The sequence below is a fragment of the Phalacrocorax aristotelis genome, chromosome 5 (assembly GCF_949628215.1).
Source record: "Phalacrocorax aristotelis chromosome 5, bGulAri2.1, whole genome shotgun sequence".
NCBI lineage: Eukaryota > Metazoa > Chordata > Aves > Suliformes > Phalacrocoracidae > Phalacrocorax > Phalacrocorax aristotelis.
The window spans coordinates 59,943,622-59,959,112 of NC_134280.1; the positions used below are offsets into that span (position 1 = coordinate 59,943,622).

Sequence of the window (15,491 nt, forward strand, 5' to 3'; positions counted from 1 at the left end):
TGAGCGTTCAAACCCTGCAATATCTTCAACATGCATTTCAATATCTTAAAAGATGTAGATGATTTGTCTTACTGTTTTGGGGTTATTTTTAAATGAATTATAAGCAAGACCCAGTTTTCAAGGGAGAAGGCAGGCAACTGCCCTGCCAAAAGGCAGAATGACTTCTTCCTTTCCATCAGTCGGTACTCCATAGAGACAGTAAAAACTACGGATACTCAAACACATACAAAAACAGCACCAACTGAAGCTGCAGTAAACACTGCCAACGAAGCTCAAAAACAAAACTGCCTCCTCAGTCTTCTAAGTCTCTCTGAAAACCAACTGAAATTTTGGGCGATTTGTAAGTACTTCCCCAGTGATACACTAAAGGAGCCTAGCCCAACAGAGCTCTTTTGGAAATTAGAAAATACAACACAAGTATTTGAATGGGAAAAAGAGTACACATTTACAATTTAAGAAAAAAATATTTTTAGTAATGCAGGAAAGTTTGCTAAATGAACCAGTCAATGAACAATTTCAAGCATTATAAAAGACAAAATATTGACACAATATACTAGTACAGCTCCATCACATAAGTCGATTATCCTGCTTGGTCTGCAGTTTGCCTACAGCATCATTTATATCCCTGTTTCCTATCTTTATACTTCAGTGTTACAGCTCCACATCTGGTAGCAACCAACAGCAGTAAGTGCACATCGCTGAAGTCTTTAATAATAGTGTTATCTAGACTTGCTTTAATCTTTGTGAACTCTGCCTGCAGTCACAAAATACAAATCCTTCAGCCCTGGTAATTTCGGCAGAATCCAGGACTCAGCCTTGGACTTCTCAATTTAAAGCAGAACTTATCTGAAATCATTCCAGAAAGGGATGTGTAACAACCATTAATAAGTCATATGTTCCATGGAAGTTTATGAAATATTAACAAACAACTAACTGCTTTTATAAACAAACATGAACAGTACTTGTTACTAATGACTGTCTGCACATCCATAAGCAACATAAAGGTTTGAAAAAAGATGGCTAATGTGTCTAACAAGCCTAATGGGTTGGTTGTAACAGCACATAATCTAGTAACCTTTTATTTCAGTAACTATTAATAGTTCATTAGCCCTTTGCTCCCAACAGTTCTCTAATCATGTTTAAAATATAATTTCATGTAAAACTACATTCTCCTACTACCAAAGCTGACTCCTCAATGGCAAGCAGTAATTCCCTGTCTTCTCATTTGAGCCTTGATTTTACTGAAGCTGGTGTTAAATCTCTGTTTGACTGCATAGCAAAACCTCCAGCTGCTTTAATACACGAAAAATACGCTTGCTTTCATACCTCTGGTAATAATATTCTGGAACTGGTCTCTTTAGAAGTCTTCTTTTAGGAGTTTATACAAAGTTGGAGGTATCCAAGCATATGTCATTTAGAGACTGGTTGGTTTTGTCATTTTGATTTATTGTATAGCAGTACAATCCAGATGAGACCCCTTTGTGCAAGGTATTATACAAACACATAAGCAGTCCACTTTTATAATTTAATTGGAACAAAACCAGGAAAAGGAACAATAGGAGAATAAAATGCTGCCAGTCTCACATTATAGTCGGGGAGAAAATTAGGTGATAAAAACCCTAAACGGTTCTTTTTTGTAACATTTAAATTATAGGAGAGCACCAGGTCTATGAAATTTCTCTTACATCACAGTGGTGTCTTTGAAAGTTCTACTTCAGGTGTTGAAGCCTGAGGCAGTGCAATCTACTGCACAGGTCATTAAACTAGGTGTCTGACTCTATCCTTGTCCTGATAGTCATCTGCTATGTCATGCTATGCAAATTCTTTCACTTCTGTTTCACTCAAGTTAATGGAAAAAATAATTTCTTAACATTTTTATGTATCACAGGCTTCAGTATGAATTGCCACCAACTACACTACTGTAATAAGACACCATTTCAAACATTGCTGAGGAAATACTAACCTTAGAACCTAATAAATAGAGACACCACTTACCTTGCATTAAAGCGTTCTGTAAGGAAAGTAATTCAATTAGTATTTCTTACCTATCATTACAGTTCAGGGAAGGGAAATGATGGAAAGAAAGATATGTTTAAGAACTACATTTTTATTAGTGCATTTTGATGTGGGCTATAACATTTTTAGTAGTGAGAGGGTCCTTGAAGAAAGAAGTAGCGAAACATCAGAACTGGCAGTATCTACATCCCATTTTACAAGAACAGGTTTCTTAAACCTTGTTAGAAATCAGTGAAAAGCTTAACTTTTTAACATTGATTGCATTCTATCCAGATTCTTAGCTGAAATCCTATTAGTTTGTGGAGATATAATCATTGTTACCTAGTCTGAGTAGATTTTCTTCTATTATTTCTTCCCTCACCCCCAATGATCCCATCTTTTCTTTGAAAAGATAATAAAAAATTCCAAAGGCACTCAATAAGCAACACGGCCTTTTGCATTGTGGAGAGAGATGTCGAAATACATGTAGAAAAGTCTGAATTACCCTAAGTAGATAATTTTTTCTTGAAGCTCTGATATCTGGGTCTGCACGCACACGAATCAAACACCATCTCTAAGCAGAGATGACCCCTTCTGCAAATGAGCTCCTCCAAACACTTCAAGTTATGAAGGTGCTTTTTTTAGCTCCCCAAGAGAGGTAGCTTTCTGTATTTTCAAGGTAAAGGTCATTAGTTCAGTCCCCCGGGAAGTGATCTGATGATCTTTGTCCCTATCTGTTGTCCCTAGTCATCACTCTCACTAAATTTAAACCAATCTTAAAACTTTTATTAAATCATGAAAAGAGATATGCAGGTATTGCAGAGATGCCTTTGCATATACTGGAGCTGGGTTTTGAAGCAAGGGATTTGTTATATGGATGTTGTAGATAATGAACATGAACTGAATGCAAAAAAGGGGGGGGAATAGGCAAAAGCTGAATGGATGAAAAACGGGGTGGGAGTAAAATGAGAAAAATAAAAATTGCTTTTTCCTTGATATGCTGGGACACATTATCATGATCTTTGTGTCTCTGGCATTTTCACTCTTCCCAGCTACTCTTACTGCCTTGCCTTCTTCACGTCCACACCTGCTCTCTTCTGTTATTCCCTGTCATCTTTCCCATCCCTCATTTAAGAATAACCACTTCTAAGTTTACACTAGTTCTGTTACACATCACCCTTTGTGACATTTTTATGAATCATCAGTTCATTTAGGTTATGCAGGACTACTCATTTTTCACTGGTTGGCAAAGACTGCTCAGCGAAGCATCAACTACGGCGAAATTCAGCCCCATGTCACCCTACTGCAGCCTCCTAAGAGGAAAGGTAATGTGGTGGTCGACTCACAGGTGGCATTTGAATAACTAACATCCATGAAGCATCATTTCAAAATCATTTACCTTGCACTGGAAAGAAGAAATAAAATAATACAGAAGACACAGAAGCGAGAGAGCGCATGTGTACTATTTCAGTTTGAAAACTGAACTGGATCTTGTCTTCTGGACTGAGCTCTCACTGCACATGAAGCAATGAGAAAACACCTCATGCAAAGGGAGCAGAACAGAGCTAGCAGGAACATTAAAACATCTAATGGAAACTTACGTACAAAAGCAGCCCACGAGATAGGGGCGCATACATGCATGTCATCATCTCCTTCATCACCAGATTCATGCCTTAGAACACATTTGCCACTCCCCTTATATGGTAGCTATAAAATTTATATCTGTATTTTTTATTTCCAGATGGCATTTTCCATTCTCAGTATTTGCCAGGCTTATCTTGTCCATTTGTCCTTCCAAAATGTTTTCCTATCCAAAACATCTAAAATCACTTTATACTTTAATTGATCTCTGCTATGCTGTTTTATTAGTAACTTTTACCCACTGGTGTGATTTATTTTTCCTGGCAGCATTACACTGCACTATTTATTTGCCGCAAAACTCTCAGTTAATCCATCGCAAGTGAATCATGTGCGACCAGAAATTCACCAGTATGAGTAGAAGACGCAACATATGGTCCTTTGCAAGTGGCACATCTACAGTTACTCAAATAAGCATTATGTTATGTTCTCTTCAAAGCTGTCGTGTGTCTACCCCCAACCCCCCAATGACAACTGTGTCCCTAAGCAACTTCAAGGATCTTCATTTCTGGGTGTTAAACCTCAGATACATTTGAAACACATCTCCAGAGATTGTGGCCCACTCAATCTCTATTATGTTCCATCTCTTTTTATGTTCAAAAGCAAAAAATTAGTAAAGATTAAATCATTTGTCATATATAAAAATCTTGGCTTTCTTAACCCAGTCTCAGTGCTGTTTTTTCTACCTTTAACTACAATAATACAAATCACTGCACTACATCAACCAAAAACTGACGCAGCTGAATACCCCATTTCCAAACACTAACTCTGAACATTTAGGGACAAGAACAGTCTTTCTGCCAGACTTTGCCTGGCAAAGCTTCAACACATTTAATGACTTAAAGACTTTCTGTGTCAGAGGTTGCAACCAAGCAATTGCTTACCCTAGCTATGTAAGCAATTACAAATTCACAGATTAATCCCTTTTTGAACCTGTACTTTCTCATATTCCAAGGGAACATGAATAATCACTGTGCAGTCATCTTTCCATCTGCAATTGTATAGGCCTATCATATTCCTTCTTAGATGGTTCTTGGCCAGTCCGAGTCTCGTATATGCAGCCTCTTCTCACATGAAAGGAACTCCATACTTCTATTACGTTTTGTCCTCTTCTACTTTCACCTTTTTTTTTTTTTTGAAATAGGATGACATGGCAGCCCAGACTGATGCATCATTTCATACTCTATTGTAGGGGAATAGACAGGGATCGGCGACCGGAAGATCACGGGATGTGACGGAAAGATAGACTCCTCCCCATAGGAGTGGCAGGAACAGGAAGCGCAAGAGCTATATAAGCGTGTGACGCAGCCAAATAAACGGACATTTTGTATCCATCATATTGATGTCTGTGCATCACTGTCCCCAGGGTGGGTAGAGCCCTGTGTCCCGGAGATATGCAGCCCAAGATAAGTTCTCCCGTAGAAGCGTACAGCAACACTCTATCTTGTTCTCAGCATCTTCCTTTGTAATTTCTAACACTGTCAACTTTCTTGACTGTCACCAACCTGAAGTTAACCTCAACGAACGAGTCACAAAGAACTCCTCAGTTACATAAATATAAACCCTGGTAATAAACTAGATGTAGTTTTGTCTGCCTTTCTAGGTGTAGGCTGCCTCACATTTTGCTATTTCATCACCTTGTCATTCAAGGTCATGGTTTCTCTAACCTTTTGCAGTTAGCTTTACAAATTACTAAGTGAATATGGTATCCTCACTATTTATATGCTTTTCTGATCATGTCTACATATGCTAAACAATGCAGATCCCAACCTCCCCTACTCATGACTGTCTTCTTTTTGGAAACTAATGATTTTTTTTTTCCTATTCCTTATTCTTTCTGTCTTAACCAGTTCTTAATGCATGAATGGAGCTTCTCCTTATGCATAATAGGTATCAAGAGCCTTTGGAGAGCAAACTCCTAGGAAGGCTTCACAGCCCAAGTGCCAAATAAACCCAGCATCAACTGTATCACCCTTATTCATATGTTTTCCAATGTTTAAAAAAAATTCAGTGCATAGGTAGAAAGTGAATTCCTTCAATCGCTTATAAGAGAACGATTTATCTAGATAAAATTTAGAAGAAATAATCACCCCCTGTATTACAGGAATAGAAGAAAAATTAATATTGCATACTTTTAGGCTTCCTATAAGGAATTTTTTCTTTCTGGAGGCTTGGAGATTAATTTGGTTTTAGAAGAATGGACACTGAGGCATTCAAGAACATTATGTCAAAGTAAAGACAGGTAATAAAAACCACTATTGAGTTAAGGGGTAGAACCTCAGAAGTGACTGAAAACTCAAAATGGTGATCAGAGATAATGGAACATTAAAGTAATTGTACTTTTTAATCTGAATTGATGGTTAGAAAAAAATGGATTACTTCTGTAGGCTCAGTTTACTGTTCAACCATAAATTATAAAGAATCTGGATGATTCTGCTTTATTAGTTTAATGCTAGGTAGGACAGACATCCTTGAAGGACAATGCTGGTGAAGTCGGTTGGTTTAATTCTTCCATTTCCCAATCAACATTATACCAGTCTTTTTAAGGATGAGTTTTGGCCAGCTGTCCTTCAGCCAGTGGACAGAGTAAATGCACAAGACCCTCTGTTGATGTTCTTTTGCCAAATTCATGTCCAAGCATGTAATTCAGCTGAAACATGAATTCTACAATTTGAAACTGTTGAAACAATTTTCCGGATAACACGTGCTTTCATCAGGTACTGCAGCCACAGCTTAAGCAAACCAACATTTGCAATAAAATACCTGGAGTATGTTAGTAATTCATTGACCAACATTTGCAATAAAATACCTGGAGTATGTTAGTAATTCATTATCTTTTTAGGTAGATGAAAAAGTCTTCAGTTTTGGGTGCGTGTGGTTTTTGCTTGTTTGTTTTTAAAGGATTTGATAATGTCCAGAAGTAAACTCTTCTCTGATCCATTCACTGCATAAAACCCCACAATAACAACCACCCTGAACAAACAAAAAAAAAAACCCTTGTGCTACTTTTAAACAAAACTGACTTCATAACAAGCTTTCAGTCCAGCTTGGTATTCTAACAGTTCTCACAGTATAAGAGATGTAAGCTTTTATTTGATTGGGCCTGGAATATCACGCTGGTCTGTGCTGCAAGAATGTCTGACAAAAGAAAGCAACATATTAATACTTCTTTTTGCTTATAAAAAGAGAGACACTTACAAAAGTTATCTAAGTAATCCAAAAGGAAGCCCGCAGAGGAAGCAATGGATTAGAGCCAAGAGTTATTTCAACAGTACCAGCCAGTACAGCTCACCCAGTATATGATTCAGACATTTATATGTAAGTCTCTAGCCCTTCACATAGCACTCCCGATTTTAGAGCTGCTGAAAAGATTATTTCAAAGAATAAATTTCAGACAACTTACAACGCTTTTTTTTTTCCTTTTAAATAAAGGAAAGTTGGTACTCATAACAAGAAAAAACACTTTAAGAATCTCACATATAGTTCCAACCAGGTTCTTTCCTTAGTAAATAACAATACCCCAGATGGTATACCTTTGAGTCATATGCACATACTCTTCTGATGTGCAACCACCACATTCCTCGCACTTTGTTCAGTGCTCTACGGTCTTCGGCATAGCAAATCAAGCTCACCCCCTTCCACCTTGGAACTGTTCAAAAGTGCAGGAAGTATCAAGTTACAACATGGAAGTAAAGATCTTTTTTCTCAATGCAGTCCCGTATCTCAACCCATCATCCTGGGGTAGGCTTCTACCAGTTTCATCTTCCAAAAGAAGGTCAGAAAAGGATTTATGTTTAGATTAAAAGCACAATAGGCTTCCGTATAACCATTGGCTTCAGTATGCTTGCATCAGTTAAAAGTTCCTAGTTTACATTTTCAGAATCCATGGCTCTAAAAAGCACTTTAAAAATACCATTAATTAAAATTTACATTCCTCTGGGAACAGACAGCAAATATTTCTTCTGTCACACCTTCATGGAGCCAAAAATCAAAATATCTCAGTGCTTGACACAAGACAGACATTAAGATGTTCAACACAGGTTGTGAACATCCTTCAACAGGTTGAGATGAAGCACAAATAAGTTCATGTTTCAAGCATGAAGATCAAGCATGAAGCATGAATAGTTCATGCATGTGAATTATTCAGATTCAACAGATCTGAATTGTCTCTTGACTTAGACCTAGACCACAAAAATCTTAGCATTTACTTCTAAAAATTAAGTGTCTTTGTGCTTCTGAAAAATCATCTCTTCCATTCTACATCATACCTGGCACACTTTGCAGCAGAGAGACTTAATATGCCAAAGGAACAATAGCCTTTGAACACTGGCTGAAGAGAAAGTAACTACCTACTGAAAAGTTTCCTGAAGTCTGCAATGTAATTGGGAGATTTTACATCAAAACAATGACTGCAGGCCCATCTAGACATTGGTTTCAAAAATGAAAAACACAACCTAAGGGAGAATTATTTATATAAATGAAGAAAGGCCTGAGGGACCTAGACTTCACCAAATCTCTGAATGGTCCATATAAATGAACAAATTCGCAGTTACTGAGATAATTAAAACCAATCAGGCACTAGCTAAAGGATTTAACAAATCAACAGAAGCTTGAGGCATAAAGTAGCATTAACTTTTATAGAGGCTTATTCTATGTCTTTGAGCCCAAAGAATTCTAAGTTGGTCAAAAAGAAAAAAGCCAAGGAAAATAATTTGGTACTTGTAACATGAGGAAATGGAGCACCAGTTTCACTGAGATTTTGCTTAGATTAAAAGGACTGCGCCACTGGAGGCGTAAGGACGAAAAGTTGAAGTGAAAACATCCAGTATGAGGATTTTAGAGGGAAAAGTTACGTGGCTGGAAATATTACCATAACTGTGCAAAAACTGGATGACAACTTGATGTGACTGTGAGTTATTTAGGCAAGGGAGAATGTTGCTTTGTTGTAACTCTGTGGGTTGATGGTACAACAGGTAGAAATAAAATGCTATTACATAATTTGGAAGATTTCCAGTCTGGAAGCTGGCTTCAGATACAGTCAATTCTAGGCTCCAGTTGTAACATTATTTACAGCTTAATTCACAGCTTGCATTTTTATCAGCACAACACACACACACTCCACAGCTTCCTTAGGCCAAATAAAAGCTGTAAAATGTATTTTGTAAGAAGCACCCAGCAGTTCACTAACCCACAGCTTTTACTCTAATGATCCCATGACAGGATTACAAAGATGCCCAGGCTTTTTTAACTGAAGGACTGCAAGTGAAAATTTTTGTTGGTTGGTTGGTTTGTTTTTGGTAATGTGCTCAAGTGGTTTCACCCTTCCTTGTATTGTCTTTTCTAATCAAGTTCAGAACTAAACATGACTCACATTGTCATTATGGCTACCGTTTTGTTCTTTGCCAAATTCATACCGGATGTCAGAAAAACATAAGCTATTTATTCCTTGTTGGTCTTAAATAGCCTGAACACTAAGAAAAATAATTCGGTTTTATAAAATCACCTACTTTTGTAAGGCTCAAGACAGGAAAGTACATTAATTTCTATATGCCTCAGCTAATGCCAGCTCACAGTATGTTACCACCAATTATCAATACTACGAGATCTAAAGAAACAAGCAGCTGAACTTCCCTGTGTAAGCATCCCAGTTTACCTTCCTGTTCATTACAGTATTTGCTTCATATATGCTGGAACAGTCCCTTCCAAATTCCTTTCTGCCCTACAGAGAACTTCCATAAAAACATTACTGGCTCCTGGGGTCTAGAACAGAAAGTGAGAGCTCAAGCAACTATTGGAATCCTTCCTGTATTGAAATACCAAATACCACATGTTTAAAGAATAAAGTCAACTGCTGAATGACTTTACTATGGAAATTTAATGAGCAAACCATATTCAGAAGTATAAATCTATGCACTAGATCTGTAGTACTAATCAGGAGGTCGGATCAGAAGGCATCAGTCCAGAACAGGGTACAGTATAAGAGTTTCAGGGATTTTTTAAAAATTCTACTGGTTTAGTTACATCAAAATAGTCCACACAAGAGACATTGGTTCAGTTCCTTAGGTTGCCACAGCTTTAACAAATTAAATGACATTTCTGAAATCCAACAACCTGGCCAACTACTTATTATGAAGTCTTGGAGGATATCTATTTTTCAGCCACTGAGGTGGCATCCAGACACCTTAAAGGCTGATGTTGCTTGCATTTGCCAACCTATACAGTTACAAAACAGCTACAAGGTGATACAGATTTAAGAGTAAGGTGCAATCCATTTAAATCATACCGCATCTCTTCCTCCTTAGCACCTCTTACTTGTGTGTTTTCACCTACCCAGTTTTATGGTGCTGGTTTCATTAGACAATTTCCCACACATGATTACATTCCGTTGGCTACTTGCCAAAAACATTCACACTAGAAGAGCTGAAATCTGCACTCTTCAACTAGAATAGGGTAGCTGACATATACATTCAGGCAACTGTAGTGTGACATCTACAAACAACACTGTGCTTAAACACAAATTTCTCTGATCTTAAACATACTTTTAAGTTGAGATGTACATATCACTATACCAGCAACGAACATAAACCAGAACTGTTGTGTTTTATGCCATCTTCACAGCAGGAACTCAGGTTAACCACAACCATAAAATAGTGCTAACCGCAACAGCTTATTTCGATACAATGGGGAGAAGGGCAACTAACTTCAGCTGAAATAAATCAGCATAGATCTGTTGAAATCATAAAAGAACATGAGCCTCTACCAGCTAACATTGAGTTTCTTTATTTAATGTCCTGTTTATTAAAATATTTTCTAATTTTTTTGTATTTATTGTTATAGGATGCAATTTGTTGTTCTACAATTTAGACAAGTCCCTAATGAATGCAAGGTGTTCAAGCTGGCTGTGTTTCCAACTGGCAAGGTAGCTATAAGACACTCCAAAGTCAGTTGTACAGGAATCACAGAAACCAATTCCCAGTTTAGAGTCAAGAACGCTCCATCTGATACTGAAGAAAACAAGACAAAGTTGAATCCTGCTATCGGCCTTTTAGTTACTGGTAACTACTGAATGGACTAGAAAATCTGCTGAGGACAATTCACAAAGGCTAAAAAACTTGGATGGTGTTTCAACCTAGGTGTTCATAAAGAAGTACAATATAGACCATAGATCCCAATTTGTGAAGTGTGGAATTTGCAGCAGACACTGCTTCTCTGTAGCTTCTAAATAACACAGTTATTGTAGCAACAGAAATTCTGCTCAAAGCTTATGTGTTATTTACAACAGGCTCATACTTTCCCCCCAGGGTCTGCCTCAAACTTCTGTTTCTTTCACCAGGGTGTTAGAAAGATTCCACTGTAAATGCTTCAGAAATAAAGTTTTCAGCTCTGAGAATTAATGTCAATTCTTGTGGGTCACTAACACCATGGAAAAGTAGTGTGAAGTGTCACTACTAGTGAGTCCCTAACTGATGACAGCCCTTCTCCTGCATCTGGACTTCTCAACTGACGTCCCTTAGGAACAAGATAATACAGAATCAAGATTCACATACTGATTTGCATGGTAAACAATCCATACAAAGAGCATTTTAAGCTCTTGCAGTGGAAAGTAAAGAGCAAAGGGTAGACAGAAGGTGGAAGATTATGAGAAAAGATAGGAAAACAACTCATCCTGTAAGCAAAGGGAAAAAACAAGGGGTAATAAAAATTTTACATTTCTTATTACGTGTTCACCAGTGACACAAGATACAACTCTATGCTTTGTTTGTTTCTTCTCTCAAAGGAAGGACCACTGGAAGGACTAAAGAGAAGCATCTAATCTGCTGTTTATTTTCTGTTGATATTAATTTATTTTACTTCCTGCTGTAAAAGACTTGGAGAAAAAAACCCAACCATGTTTCAATGTAATATTTCCCCCAGCTCAAGCAATTTCCACCAGTTTTAACTTAGATTTATCTATCGCATGCCAAGCATTATTTCATTAAAATGTTGTTCTGAGGATGACTCATCAGTCAAATAATATTTCTGTAGAATACCTGCAGAACTCAGTGATGCCAGGCAGCAGAATACACTGCTAGCTGTTAAGAGCAGTAATAAATCTAGTTGCCATTTTCGATGATAGGAAAAATAGGTAGCCATAATTTGGGAGTTATCATCATTGGGGTTTTTGTTAAGCAGGACCTTCTGTTTGCTACTCAAAATCTGTACACAAGTTCATTATTATCCATTTCTCTCAGTAGAGCTGTTTTCATGCTTGTAAGTGCATGCTGATAATCAAAATGACATTTAAAATACTCAGCATACAGCAATAAGTCGATTTTGGTGGTTTGTAATAGGGCATCTGTTGGTAACATGTTTTAAAGCCAGCTTGTGGCAGACAGAAGAATCCATGAGACAGGCAATACTACTTCTGTGATGCTGGCAACTTTGATTTGTTGAATTTTCCAGAAAAGTCAAATGGACATCATCCTATAATACCTGTATCATCTTGAAAGTTCAATTGCAAGGTCCTTTTTACAAGGCCTTAACATAGAAGTTAAATGTTCTTAAATCTTCAAGGGCAATATAAATGCCAAGCCCCTCAGAAAACTTTGGAAAGTGAGCCAGTCCTCCTGGACTCGCTTTTATAATTGGTTTGGTTTTGAGGTTTTTTTTTTGGTTGGTTGGTTGGGTTTTTTCATTCCTTGTTACATTTTCTTATTAGGAATTATCGGAAATAACTTTCCTTGTTATTTTTTTGTTATTTTCCTTAAAGCAAAACAACTTAATAGCTGTGACAAACACAAAAGGCGAAGTAAAAGTGCTGCAAGCTTCCTTCATTAAGCATGTTTTCCAGTTCTCTACATCTGCTAAAGAGCCCAGGAATATCTCTACAATGCCAACATTGCTTCATTATTTTTGTTTCGTTTAAATGAGGCAACGTACATCAATCTAGCAGCAAGAAAGAAAGAATCTTCTCTCTTCCCTGACATGTGGGTATATGCAATGGACTAGCTTACATTTTGGGTAACAGATCAAAATGTTACCATTATGTGGTGGGCTGACCCTGGCTGGACACCAGGTGCCCACCAAAGCCGCTCTATCACTGCCCCTCCTCAGCTGGACAGGGGAGAGAAAATACAATGAAAGGCTCATGCATTGAGATGAAGACAGGGAAAGATCACTCACCAATTACTGTCATGGGCAAAACAGACTTGACTTGGGGAAATTAGTTTTATTTATTACCAATCAAAATGAGAGTAGCATAATGAGAAAATAAAAAACAAATCTTAAAACCCCTTTCCTCCACCCCTCCCTTCTTCCTGGGCTCAACTTCACTCCTGATTTCTCTACCTCCTCCCCACGAGCAGCACAGGGGGACAGGGAATAGGGGTTGCAGTCAGTTCGTCAGACATTATCTCTGCCACTCCTTCCTGCTCAGGGGGAGGATTCCTTACACTTCTCCCCAGCTCCAGCATTGGGTCCCTCCCAGGAAGGCAGTCCTCCATGAACTTCTCCAACTTGAGTCCTTCCCACGGGCTCCAGTTCTTCATGAACTGCCCCAGCATGCATCCCTTCCACAGGGTGCAGTCCTTCAGGAACAGCATGGGTCCCCCACGGGGTCACAAGTCCTGCCAGCAAACCTGCTCCAGCCTGGACTCCTCTCCCTGCAGATTCTACCAGAAGCCTGCTCCAGCACAGGCTTCCCACAGGGTTGCAGCCTTCTTCAGGCATCCACCTGCTCTGACATGGGGTCCTCCATGGGCTGCAGGAGGACAGCCTGCTTCACCACAGTCTTCAGTGGGGGCTGCAGGGAAATCTCTGCTCTGGCCCCTGGAGCACCTCCTCCCCCTCCCTCTTCCCTGACCTTGGCATGTGCAGGGCTGCTCCTTTCATAGATTCTCACTCCCGTTTCCAGCTGCAGTTGCTGTTGCGCAACTGGTTTTTCCCCCCCTTCTTAAATATGTTATCCCAGAGGCACTACCACTGTTGCTGATGGGCTTGGCCTTGGCCAACAGTGGGTCTCTCTTGGAGCCGGCTGGCATTGGCTCTGTCGGACATGGGGGAAGCTTCTAGCAGCTTCTCACAGAAGCTACCCCTGTAACCCCCAGCTACCAAAACCTTGCCATACAAACCCAATGCACATTAGCACTGTCACGGTGAGGCAAAACATCACTTTGTTGATCAAAGGCTAGAGAATATTACTACTTTGGACAATAGGGAGCAGAAAATATTTCAAACTAATTCACATCTGCTGTTAATAAGATACTAATTTATTCAAATCAGTTTTTAAAATTGAGATAAGAAACCCATATATGACTAAAATAATAACTGCATTACTTCTTTAAAGCCATTAACTTTAGGCAACGTGCAGCACAAATACAATGAATACCTCATTGAGAAATGGTCATTTCTTTCCTGGGACAATTTCAACAAAGACTAAAAGCATCAGTCTCAAATCTGATTTTAAAGCCTTTGCCTAAAAACTAGGTGGTTTTCCCCCGTGTTTTTTCCACAGAAAGCATTCCTTTTTGTGGGAAAAGGCATTTTAATTAAATTTTTTTTTTTAATTATCAAAATAGGATTTGATTACCACCATGCTAACTTAGAGTTTTTCCAATTAAGTGGTACTTCTAATGCTGTATATTTATGCTGTATTACTTCTAAACTGGTTTACATTCTTACAGTGAAATAAAAATAAATCAGTCAGTTAAAGGACATACTTGGTTGCAATAAAGATGAAAGAATCTGTGGACTAGTTTAGAAAAAAGCTTATCCAAGAGTAGGTTCACAACCCTGTAGAATATTAACAAGACTTTTTGAGATGGTAGTAAGTTTATCATGCTTTTAAAAACAAAACCAAACAACAACACAAAAAAGACCCCCCACTCCTTTCCTGTATCTCAAAACTTAAGCTTTTCAGAAATTACTGAAACATTTACTTTCAACCTTTAAGCCATCTTTAATGGATACCCTAAACCAAGACAAAAGATGCCACATGATTCATATCCATCTTCATGAACTAGAAATAGAGTATCTTTCATATCAGATAGGATATAAAATTCTTGCACTTTTTCTGTGTTGGAAAGCATTCAAAGTTGAATACATCTTGTTCTGCAGCTGGAGTTTAATTAGCTTAAATAAAGTTTATTTACTTGTTTGGTTTATTGGACAAGGAGCTGAATTATGAGTTCTCTTACAGCATTACAGCCACTCACAATCCACAGAGGGGTCACCTTAGACAGTAGGTGTTCTCCCATACCTATTCCTCTTACGTGATTGCCAAGCAAGGTATCTGGATCAGATAACTAAGGTAAAACCCTCCCCAGTCTGTGTGTCAGTCTGTCTTCCCTAATGATGGCACTGCCTCAAAGAGATTAATGATCCTGCTTACTGCTTTGATCAACAAAGCAGGCTCCTCTCCCTCAGGCAGCAGAGGCTCAAACAGCTCAGTTCAGTTTCTGCTATTGGCTCAGAGAAGGAGCATTATATAGGCTTCAGGGCACAAGAATAAGACTTCTTTAAGACAGAGCTTACAACTAGAAGAAAGAAAAAAAAGAGGGCAGAGCTTCTCCAGAGTTTAGACAGGAATTTAGGGAGCACTGAAGTTTGATGCTGTAGTAGGAAAATACACAAAAACCTTGTTAAATGGGCCTATCTCAAGAAGCGCTGAGGAAAAAATTTATCCCTACAACAAAGGCAGGCAACAGCACAACCCCCCAAAGTATTTAGAGAGGTATAAAGAGTGTTCATGGGAAGAGATCAGGAGAGCAAGGCTCAACGAGAGCAAGACTCTCATTAAAGAAAGGAAGAAAAAAAATTTCCCACTTTTGTTAACAAACAGGAGAGCAATTAAGAAGCACCAACTGCAACAACTAGAAAGA

At 38.4% G+C, this 15,491-nt stretch overlaps 1 protein-coding gene across 5 annotated transcripts in view; it reads right to left on the reverse strand.

Moving 5' to 3' along the window:
• The window catches only part of GALNT18 (polypeptide N-acetylgalactosaminyltransferase 18), a 342,335-nt gene that overhangs the window by 245,422 nt on the left and 81,422 nt on the right, over positions 1 to 15,491 (reverse strand). The window lies entirely within an intron of this gene.